This window comes from Silene latifolia, chromosome Y, assembly GCF_048544455.1.
Source record: "Silene latifolia isolate original U9 population chromosome Y, ASM4854445v1, whole genome shotgun sequence".
NCBI lineage: Eukaryota > Viridiplantae > Streptophyta > Magnoliopsida > Caryophyllales > Caryophyllaceae > Silene > Silene latifolia.
In genome coordinates this window covers 51,759,554-51,770,227 of record NC_133538.1, presented here as the reverse complement: position 1 = coordinate 51,770,227, position 10,674 = coordinate 51,759,554, and positions in this window count along the sequence as shown.

Sequence of the window (10,674 nt, the reverse complement as noted above, 5' to 3'; positions counted from 1 at the left end):
CATTAAAACATTTAAAATAAACTTTAAACAATTATAAAATAATTTTCGAAACAATTATAAGTCGTGTATAAAAAACTCAGCATCTCAATGTTATAGTAGGAGAGCTATAACATTGAGATCTTTTACTACTAATGTTATAGCTGCAAAGCTATAACTTTACTAAATCAAGAAACTTACTCTTGATTACCATTACAAGATAATCACCTATACTATTCTAATCTTCAAGGAGATCTTCGAGTATAGGCTACGTCATCATCCAAGCTTGATTAATCTTTAGATGAACTTCGTCTTTACATAATTCTTGAATGAATCTTGAACCGTTTGATTTTGAACGAAGGCTTGAACTTCTCATGCAATTGTCACAATCTTCTACGTTGCTCGTAATAGGTTAATTCTAAAGCACTTAACAAACGATTACAGGCAACAAGTATATAGAATGTAAAGCACCTTGACATCATCAAAACATAAACATATAAGCTATATGATTCAACAAGCTTGACCAGAAAGTTTACTTTTCCTACCATGATCGACACTTATTTATACATTAGCAAGGAAGACACAAACCCTATCTCGAGTTTTAAAATGTGAAATGTGGAAGAAGAAATGAGGTCAAATTTTGAATGCTAGTTAACTCCACTGTCTTTTGTTGAATTAAAATGAGCACTTCATTCCCAAAAATCTTTTGTTATGCCACCTTCTTTAACTTGGTACAATCCATGACTATTAATTTTGTAGAGAACTCGAGACTTATCATGTCATATGCCACTAAAACCATAGGGATTATGCTTTCATACCATCCGATCGCCCTTGATGAAAGCATTTAGCGATTGTGGATAAATGTAGCCTAGTCTTAAATTATTTGGAGGTGACATTTTTGTATCCTTTTCGACTTAGTAGTTTGTAGAACTGGTGCCTCTGAAGGAACGTGTGCCCTTGAAGTGTTACTCTTTTAGCAATTTCCGCAATTTAGATGAGGAAAGTGGCTATTCTTTTGTTGATACATCCTATGTTTCTTTGTGTGCTTAATGTTTGAATGCATAGTCATTTTGGCAAGCCCCACCTTTCCTTGCAAGAATGCATTCTACCTCATGAATGTCTTGTTGTGAGTTGAAATGGCAGAGTGAGACCCGCTAATTGTCTCATATCGAATATGTATTAGTTAGTTTAAATAAAGGTCTTAGTTTTTTTCACCTCTTTACTCGGGACGAGCAAAGGTTCGGTTTGGGGATATTTTATTTGGCTTATATTTACACACATTTAATCCCCAAAATAACCTCATTTCGCATGCTTTTATGTGATTATTAGGGTTATTTCACTATCTTTTGCTTCCTATTTGCTATACTTTGAGGTTTGGTGCCTTTGGTATGAAAGGAGCACTAGTCTTATTTGAGTGGAGCATTTCGATGCCAAATAGAGGCATTCATTGACCAATCATCAAGAGGAGACCAAAGCTAAAGGCCATAGTTCAATAAATCAAGCATTTGGGAAATGAAGAGGAACCTTACAAGTCCTAGCCAGCTCCCACGAGCTGCGAAGTAGCCATTAATAATTGCTTGTTTGCCTCTGAAACTATGATAGATGAAACGACGTCGAAAAATAAAGTGGCTTAGGCTTTTGAATCACTCCCATAGGATTCCGGACGAGGAAATGACGTCTGTTTTATAATCCGAGCACCGCCTAGCCCAAGCTGAGTTCAGCTCGCCCTAGCTGGCAGGCAGAATTGGTTCTTCAGAGCTCAGCTCCGACGAGCTAGTTCAGCTCTTGCAAGTCGATGGATTCATCTAATGGGCCTAACCTTCATTTAAGACCTCAAATAACACTAAAACTTAATTACTTTATATACCCCTCTCGTATTTAGAAGCAAAAAAATGTCCTATTAGAGGAGGCTTAGATTAGATTATGAGTATATTAGACTTAATCCCTCCATAATTGCACTTTAGTCTTTCCTTAATTATTTCTCAAACAATCTTAGATTTAGCTTTGTATTTGAAGAATTCTTGGGTTTCAATTAGAGAATTGACGACTCTTCATCATTAATCAAAGATTTCTACTATTGTTATTCCATTTTCCTTTGTTCATCTCAAGTTGTTTACATTTGGATCTCTAGGGTATATAATTGAATATTGGTGACAAGTTTTCATCTTTATTTATGTTCATCTCTACTTTTCAAGTCGGTAACTTTCCTAATCTCTATATTTAATTGTTAAACCTTTATTTATTTCCTTCTTTAATCACCATGTTTATTTATGTTATGATGTTTAACACCATTGCCGACATAAAGAGCATGATGTTTTATGAGTAGTATTCTTGTTAGGGTTAGTGGGGGATTAGGGGAGTAGTTTTGGGTTAAGATCTATGTTGAATGATTTCTGGTTGTGTTTTTAACTTATGTACATGTTATGTTTGATGAAATACTTGATTGACAACCTAGCTTGATTCTTTTATATTTTCAACAAGACTTCTAAGACATAAATCAACTCAAGGATTGTTAGACCATGCATATAGTTCAATAGGGAGATCCAAGTCATAATAGGTGTCGTAAGTTGTAAGTCAACTCGGCTCCGAGACCAAAGTCTCCCTACGAATTGTAAGACGTAAATCAACTCGATTCCAACACAACTCTAATCGTTTATGCAACTCATTTATGTGATTTTACCTTGTTTCCTTTATGATCCCAAGACACCCTAGTGTCTTTTATCATTTGTTTACATCTTCACTTTTATTTCTTGTTTACCTTTTAATGTTATTTATTGCTTCTCATTAGCTTAGATTACAAACCCAATTTAATTATGACAACCTTAGAACAACTACTACTTGATTGAACGATCTCAATACCCCTATCCTTTGGGTTCGACTCCGACATACTCGCTATGCTAGTAGATGGATATAAATAGTGTTTGATAGTGGACAACGACCCGCTCCATCAAAATGGCGGCGTCGCCGGGGACGGTGTTATTTATTTCAATTGTTCTTATGTCTAGTTTTAGTTATGCTTCTTCTTGAGGAGCCTTGGTTCCTTGAGAATTTTGTTTCTTGTATTTGCTTTAATTGTGCTTTATCCGTGAGAAACTTGTTCCTCAAGGTCGTTTTTATCGTTTTCTTATAGTTTCCGTGTTTGTATTTCTCTCTTTGTTTTAGCAATGATGATGGCAAAAGGCTTCCAACAAGAAGGGTATGAACAAAGTGGAGCATATAGGTATGACAAGTATTGATACGTGCATTTTGTATAGTCTTTTTTGCCTATTTTAGCACGTATTTCTATGTACTTTCGTACTGTTTATATTGCATTTTGCCCCCGAATTGGCTACTTTGGTTCGTCTTATCCCTTTTGTAGGAATGAACGTAAAAGTAGTGGAATCGTACAATTTTCGGCCCTTTTTGCATGCATTTTGAGGAGACGGGATTTTCAGAGTGAGATCTTGCATTGGGATGCGTGAAGGAACGGTCTGCGGAGCAGTCGGTCACGAGTTTGAACTGTTTCAGAGGAAGAATACTCGATCGAGCTGTTTTATTGGTCGATCGAGTGGTTTCTATGGCTGAGGATGTTCGATCGAGCATTATTTTACTCGATCCAAAATTGCTGGAATTAGGAGTTACTCGATCGAGTAACAATTCTACTCGATCGAGTAGATTACTTGGAGAAGTACTCGATCGAGCTGTTTCAGACTGCTCGATCGAGTGGTTTTGTCTTTCATGGGCTTTAATTAGTCCGTGAACTTGTTTTTCGTTAGCGGACTTAGTAATTTTTCTATTTAAACGCATAATAACTAGGTCATTGCCATTCAATTTTTATCTTATCATTCATCTTTCACTGTAAACACTACGTTGCTTTCTCTCTTTCACTGTAACTTTTGCTTTCGGATTTTCTCGCTCGGATTTAATTGTTCTTTACGACGGATTCTTGCGATTGTAATCCCTTGCTCTCTTTTATTCTTAGTATTTCATTTATTCATCTTAATTACTCGTTTTGTTCCTTTAATTTTCTGCCCTAATATCTTTTATGCAATTTAATTATTGTTTCATTATGTTTAATGTTGATTCATTCTTTGTTATTAGTTTTGACAATGTTAGTAGCATGAGTAGCTAATTTTTTTCATGTTAGGATTAGGGGATCTACGCTAGAAATGTGACGATATAGTAAATAGGTTAGATGAGTTAATTGTGAGACTCTATCCCCATAGCAATATAACTGTATTTACCGACTTAGTTAAGTGCATGCTTCTGAGTCACCCTTTTAATCTAATTAAATTTAATCCTAGATCGGAAGATTGGACTAAATAGGCCTGCTATGAACAGTAGACTACCCTGACGAGGACGGAAGTGAAGTTAGTGGGAATCTTGGGTAAAAGTGGACCGGAAGAACCTTTCCATATCCGTCTCGCAGTAATTTATCTAAGTTGTTTATAGTTGAGTCATTGGACTACCGTAGTGAACCGAAATCCTGACATGTCCCCCCTCTATTGATAGTTTATTCTCATTTTTTGTCTATATTAAATAGACGGACTCTTACAGATATCTTGCCTCCCTGAGGAGATCGACCTGACTTTCCTAGCTATATAGTTAGTTTAGTTAGTTATTTTTGATAGGTATACGACAGCCCTGTCCAATTTTGGCGCCGTTACCGGGGAGGCAATTGCCCTATTTGTCTATGTTTCGTTTATTTTATCCGTCTCAGGAAATTTTTATTCCTTGAGGTAGTTCTTATTCATTTTCTTTCAGTATTGTGTATGCCGAGGTCACATAGGTTAGAGTTAGTTTCAGCTTATTCTGAGCCAGAGAGACTGTTCTGGCATAGACTCCGCCAGCAAAGAGAATCACGAAAGGAAGACTTGAGTACTTTCGAACCAGAGCTTCAACATGTCCTATTTATAGAAAATCCGTCTTTTGAAGAAGATACTTTCAGTTCTGTAAACCAACCAGTAAAGATGCCGAATATTGCAAGTCATTCGGAGCTTAAAGCATCATCTATTCCCAAAGGTTTCAATCTCCAGACTAAGGATGGAAATACTTTTGACATCCGTCCGTCCTATATAAATCTGGTGGAGAGAAATCTCTTTGGAGGTGTGGCAGGTGAAGACCCGAGGAAGCATATGGAGGTCTTTACGGACTACTGTTCTACTATCCCCGCCACAAAGGGGGTAACTCAAGACAAGATTAAGGAGGTGCTATTTAATTTTTCTTTGACTGACTCAGCTAGAGAGTGGCTGACTGATTTGGACCGCACGGCCGCAAGGGTCACAGACTGGGAGACCCTTACTCTTGCTTTTTATAAGAGATATTTCCCTACGCAGCGCACTAATCAGCTGAGGGCAAAAATCATTAGTTTCAAGCAGGCACCTGATGAAACTTTCTATGAAGCGTGGTGCCGGTTCAAGAGGTTGGTGAGGTCTCTTCCTTACCAAGGTTTTGATCCGTGGTTTCTGTCCAATCAGTTCTACAATGGGTTGTACGATGATCACAGAGCCATACTTGATGCTTCATCCAACGGAAGATTTTAAAAGAATACAGATGATGATAAGGGATGGGCGATTATTAAGGAGATGGGGACCCATTGTGCCGAGTATGAGAACCCGAGGGATGGTATTCGAACAGTTTACGCGGTTGATAAGGCAGTCGTGGCTCGGCTGGAAGCCATGAATGCTCGTTTTGATAAATTGGAGCTGCATTCTGCTGGAGAGCCTCAGACGGTTCATTTCCTTACTAGAGGGGAGACCATCACATGTGAGAGGTGTGGGAGCAACGACGGTCATACTGATGTTGGCTGTCTTCAAAGAAGGAACAAGTCCTTTCTTTTCAACAATACAGGCAAGGAGGGGGTTCCTATTATAATAACCAAGGGGCAGTCCATCCCAATTTGAGGTGGACAAGTCAAAATGTGCTCAATCCTACCCTTCGTCTGCAACAGCAGCATCCATATGTCCCTCCTCATAAGGCTCGACAAGGCTTTCAGAAGCCACCTTCCTTTCTACACCTAATCAAGGTGCGTCATCCTCAGGTGGGGTGAGCGAGTTATCTGAGTTGAAGACAATGTTGCAGTCTTTGACAAAGCAATGTAAACTAAGTGACCAACAGAAAGATGCATCCATCAAGTTATTTGAAACTCAAGTTGCCCAGTTAGCCGCGAACCAATCCATGAGGAAGCAAGGTCATTTACCGTCACAAGCTCATAAAAATCCACATGAAGCTGTAAATTTAATTAGTTTGAGAAGCGGTCGTTCGTATGAGGGACCAGAATTACTGAAATCAGACCCAGGGAAGGTAATTACTGCTGATGAATAGTGTTCTGTTGAAGAAAAAGAGCTGATGACAAAGAAAGTACTTGATCGACTAATTTCTGGGGGTCGATCGAGTAAAACTGCTGAAGAAAGGACTCGATCGAGTGGAATTTCTGCTCGTTCGAGTGAACAGGAAAAAGAAGAGCTCGATCGAGTAAATAAAATTGCTCGATCAAATGATTTTGTTGAATATTCTACTCCATCGAGTGATAATTTTGCTCGATCGAGTGATTTTGACAAAGAAGACCTTGATCGAGAGCCTGCTAGTGCTCGATCGAGTAAAACATCGCCTGAAAGACCTCGTTCGAGTAGAAAGAAGTCTCGATCGAAGGATTTAGAGCTTGATCCAGCTGATACATTGGAAGAGAGGAACAAAGGGCTCGAGATACCCATCATGGTGCCCTTCCCGAGGCGTTTGCAGAGTACTAAGGCTAATCAACAATTCGGTAAATTTGCCGAACTCATGAAAAGCTTGCAAGTCACTATGCCATTCGCCGAATTGCTGACACAGGTACCCTATCACCTTAAATTTATGAACGAAAATTTAACACGTAAGAGGCACATTAAGAACCATGTGACGGTAACTTTGATCGAGGTAGGGACGGCCCTAGTTCAGAAAAAGTTACCTCCCAACCAGTCAGACTCGGGTAGTTTTTCGATCCCGTGTCACATTGGTACCCACTTGATTGATAACGCGTTATGCGATCTTGGCGCTAGCGTGAGTGTCTTACCGCTGTCACTTGCTAAGAAACATGGTTTGACCATGTTTAATTGCACAAATATGACTGTTCAGATGGCCGACCGTAGTATATCACCCCCACTAGGTGTCATAGAAGACATACCTTTTAAGATCGGGAGGTTCTTTATTCCCGTTGACTTCGTTGTACTTGACATCCCCGAAGATACCCATACCGCTATTATATTAGGGAGACCATTTTTATTTACTGCTCGTGCAGTGATAGACGTCGGGGGCAAGACATTGACTATCCAGGTTGGGGACGAGGAATTGATTTTCCATCAGTCTAAGTCCTGAAGGGCTCCCATGCAAGCTCAGCCTTGCAATGCCCTCTCTTCTACTGACCCTCTTATTGACACGCCAAATGAAAATTTGGAATATTGTGCTGCTATTGTGACCCCTCCGCCTCAGATTGAGAGCAAAAAGGAGAAAAGTTCGTCTATTTTCCTTACTGCAGGTACAGATGAAAATAATGAAGGAGATGTCAATGAGTATTATGCAATTAATGTCAGTCAAAGTGGGAGCGATGACGTTAAAGCTGGTGAGAAAGGAGTAAGGACGAGGAAAGTTCGCGCGTATGTGGACGTCAACTATTCTCCTCCTAACGATTCAAGTTCAAGCTCATGGAAATTGAAGAGGACGATTAATGTTGCTGAGGTGACGTCCTCCAGTCAGAAGCCCTCTGAGGGGCTATTGAATTGCTTTGAGAAGTGAGCGGAGAAATGCCCCGTGTAACATATTGTATAAATAATTTTTAATTTCTTTTGGATTTGATTATTGCTTTTAATTAGGACACTTAGAGTTTAGACATTTTTAGCATAGATTAGAAGACTATAGACTGTTACTTTTCATATTTGGTATTTTGGGATATTTTTGCGAGTGTTTTTATGCAGGTTTGTGGAATTTTACGCAAATTCAAAGGCTTACACGAGGAAAAGAGCTCCCTCGATCGAGTGAAATTTGTTCGATCGAATGGTTTCTTATTGCTCGATCGACAAAAGCAAAAAAAAAAAAAGGGAGTACTCGATCGAGTAACTTTTTTACTCGATCGAGTGGATGCATACAAGAAGTTCTCGATCAAGTAGTTTTAAACCACTCGATCGAGTGATTTTGCAAAGGACACGCAGGGAGTCTCTTTAACTTCCTTCTTTTTCTTATTACTTCATTTCTTCTTTCATTGGTTCGTCCTCCCCTCTTATTTTCGATATAGAAATCCCCAAAATCCTCCATTTTCATTGCCCATTTACCAAATCCACCACCTACATTTTGTGTATTGCTAATAAATCGTCATTTGCCCTCTATTTCCCCTTTGATTCTCATTGTTTAACACGGTCAATTAGAGGTTTTAGGGTTTCGTGGTTTTTCGATCAAAAATCGCCCAATTTGCTTGTTGATTGTCGATTAATTGCTCTTTGTAGGTTCCTTATCATAAAGTAAGTAATTCCAATACTTCTTTGAATTTTAATTTCATTAATTTTGTTTTTATGAAGTATATTAGGAATTAGGGTTCGGTTTTCATCCTGGGTTGAATTTTTTCTGGACTATCATTGTGTTCTTATGCTTAATTTACCCCACTTGATGAATAATTCCCTCACCTCATTGATTTTTACATGCTTAATTCGAATTTTATGGGAAATTTGCGATTAGGGTTAATTTCAGTCGAAATTTTCGACTGTGAATGGGATTCTTCCTACTGCCATATGCCTAATTTCCCTCAATTATTGCTTAATGTGCTGCATTCATCATCTGCTACCCTTACCCTACCGCTGTCTATCAGACTTATTCGAATTTGTTGAGGAAAATTTGGGAATTTTTGCGCCGATAAGTCGAATTTTTCGACTGTCATTGGGAATTCTCTACTGTTTAACTGCTGTTTTCTTATCAAATTCCCCTCCCCTATTTGTTTAGGATGGATTCTAGCTTTGTGCCTTCCACTAGCTCTACTGTCAGTCCGTCCTTGCCTTAGACGGTGGTCCCTGCTATCACCACCGCCTCCGTACCTGCTAGTACCACAGCCACTGCTTCTGTTTTCCATATTAGGGCTGCCGGTACTGTTTTTGCACCTGCTAGCACTGCTGTTAGCCTTTCTTCCTCAGTGGCGGTCTCTGCTGCATCTACTGTTGCAGCTACAACTTCTACCTTAGCCACGGTCAGCACCCCTGTAGCTTACTCACCTGCAGTCACAACTGCCTTCAGAGCGGGCCTAGTTCCTCGTACCGTCACTGGATGATCTTCTACTTCAGGTTCTAGAGGCCGCGGTCGTGGTCGTGCTACACCTGCTGCTGGCCGTGTTATGATTCGAGTGGACGACACCTTCGACTCCCACCCTGAGTACCCGCAGGTAATTTTTGTTAATGGTGTACATCGTACTAGATTTTATAACTTTGTTGACTGTGACTTTCTCCCTACGCGCTTTCTTTGCCGTACGTCACGTCAGAGGCTCGGCTTCTATGAGCCAGTCTGTGAGCTTCTACGGGGCACGGGGATGACCGGACATATTACCATGAGTGGCCACACCTTTAGGGAGTTGAGCCTTGAGTTTTTTAGCTCCTTTACCTTCTCCTCCGGGGCACACGATGCTGTCCCCACTAGTGTTTCTGTGTCCTTCCGGTTATATAACTGGACATTTTCTATGACACTTGAAGAGTTTGGTACCCGACTCAGCCTTTCCTTCACGGGCGCAACTGTTGCCCCCAGGAAGGTCATTACTCTGCTTTGGCACAGACTCCTTTTCACGAGCGAAAGCTCGCCCAGGTCCACCTTCCCCCTGCCCGTTACTTTCTTAGACTGATGGGCGCACTATTTTTGGCCGGAAGGAGCCAAACAACATCAACAACAACGAGCTCTCCATCTTAGGCGGTTACCTGAACATCGACTGCGAGGGTCCCTTTACCCTCAACATCGCCTACTTGACCGCCCAGTACTTCCAGGCTCAGGGAGAGAAGATCACGGGCACTATCGTCAGCGGTGGCATAGCCACCATTCTTGCCCGCTCTCTCCTCCAGGCCTTGCCCCGTGACCTACCGTACATCGAGGGAGATAGGTACCTGAGCCTAGCGTCTATGCACTCTCAGACCCGACTGACTTCTAACTACCGGACGTGGAAGATAGACGGCTCCTAGTCTGTGGACGTACCTTGCACCACTCTCCTTCGTCTCGCCCCATTGCCCACTGTTGCACCGGGCGCCCGACCGCCACCTTTACCCGAGTACCACCTACCGATCCGCCCACCTACTACCTTACCCACCGCTAAGAAGCGGCGTAGACTTAAGACCGGAGAGGGATCCGCACCTTCCACGGGTGGCCAGACTTCCACGGCCACTCCTATTCCGACCCCTACTACTACACCTACTCCTACTCCCGCACCCGCCGACCAGACCCAGACACAGACACAACCGGTCCTACCGGCTAATTTTGTACTTCCTCCATCCTTTGAAGCGTTCTCGGTCATGGACCAAGGGCGCCGTGACGGTTTGTTGATTGACATTGCAGAGAGACAGGCTCATATGGAGTGGGACATAGCTTTGACTTTGTTCCCTCTATACGAGTATTAGATGAGGCGACACCGTCTGATCCAAGAGGGTTGGCCACACCCTTCCTTCTACCGGTTCCCATCTGAGGGGTACCCGGAGTCTGCTAGTGAGGAGGAGGAGGCGGACGAGG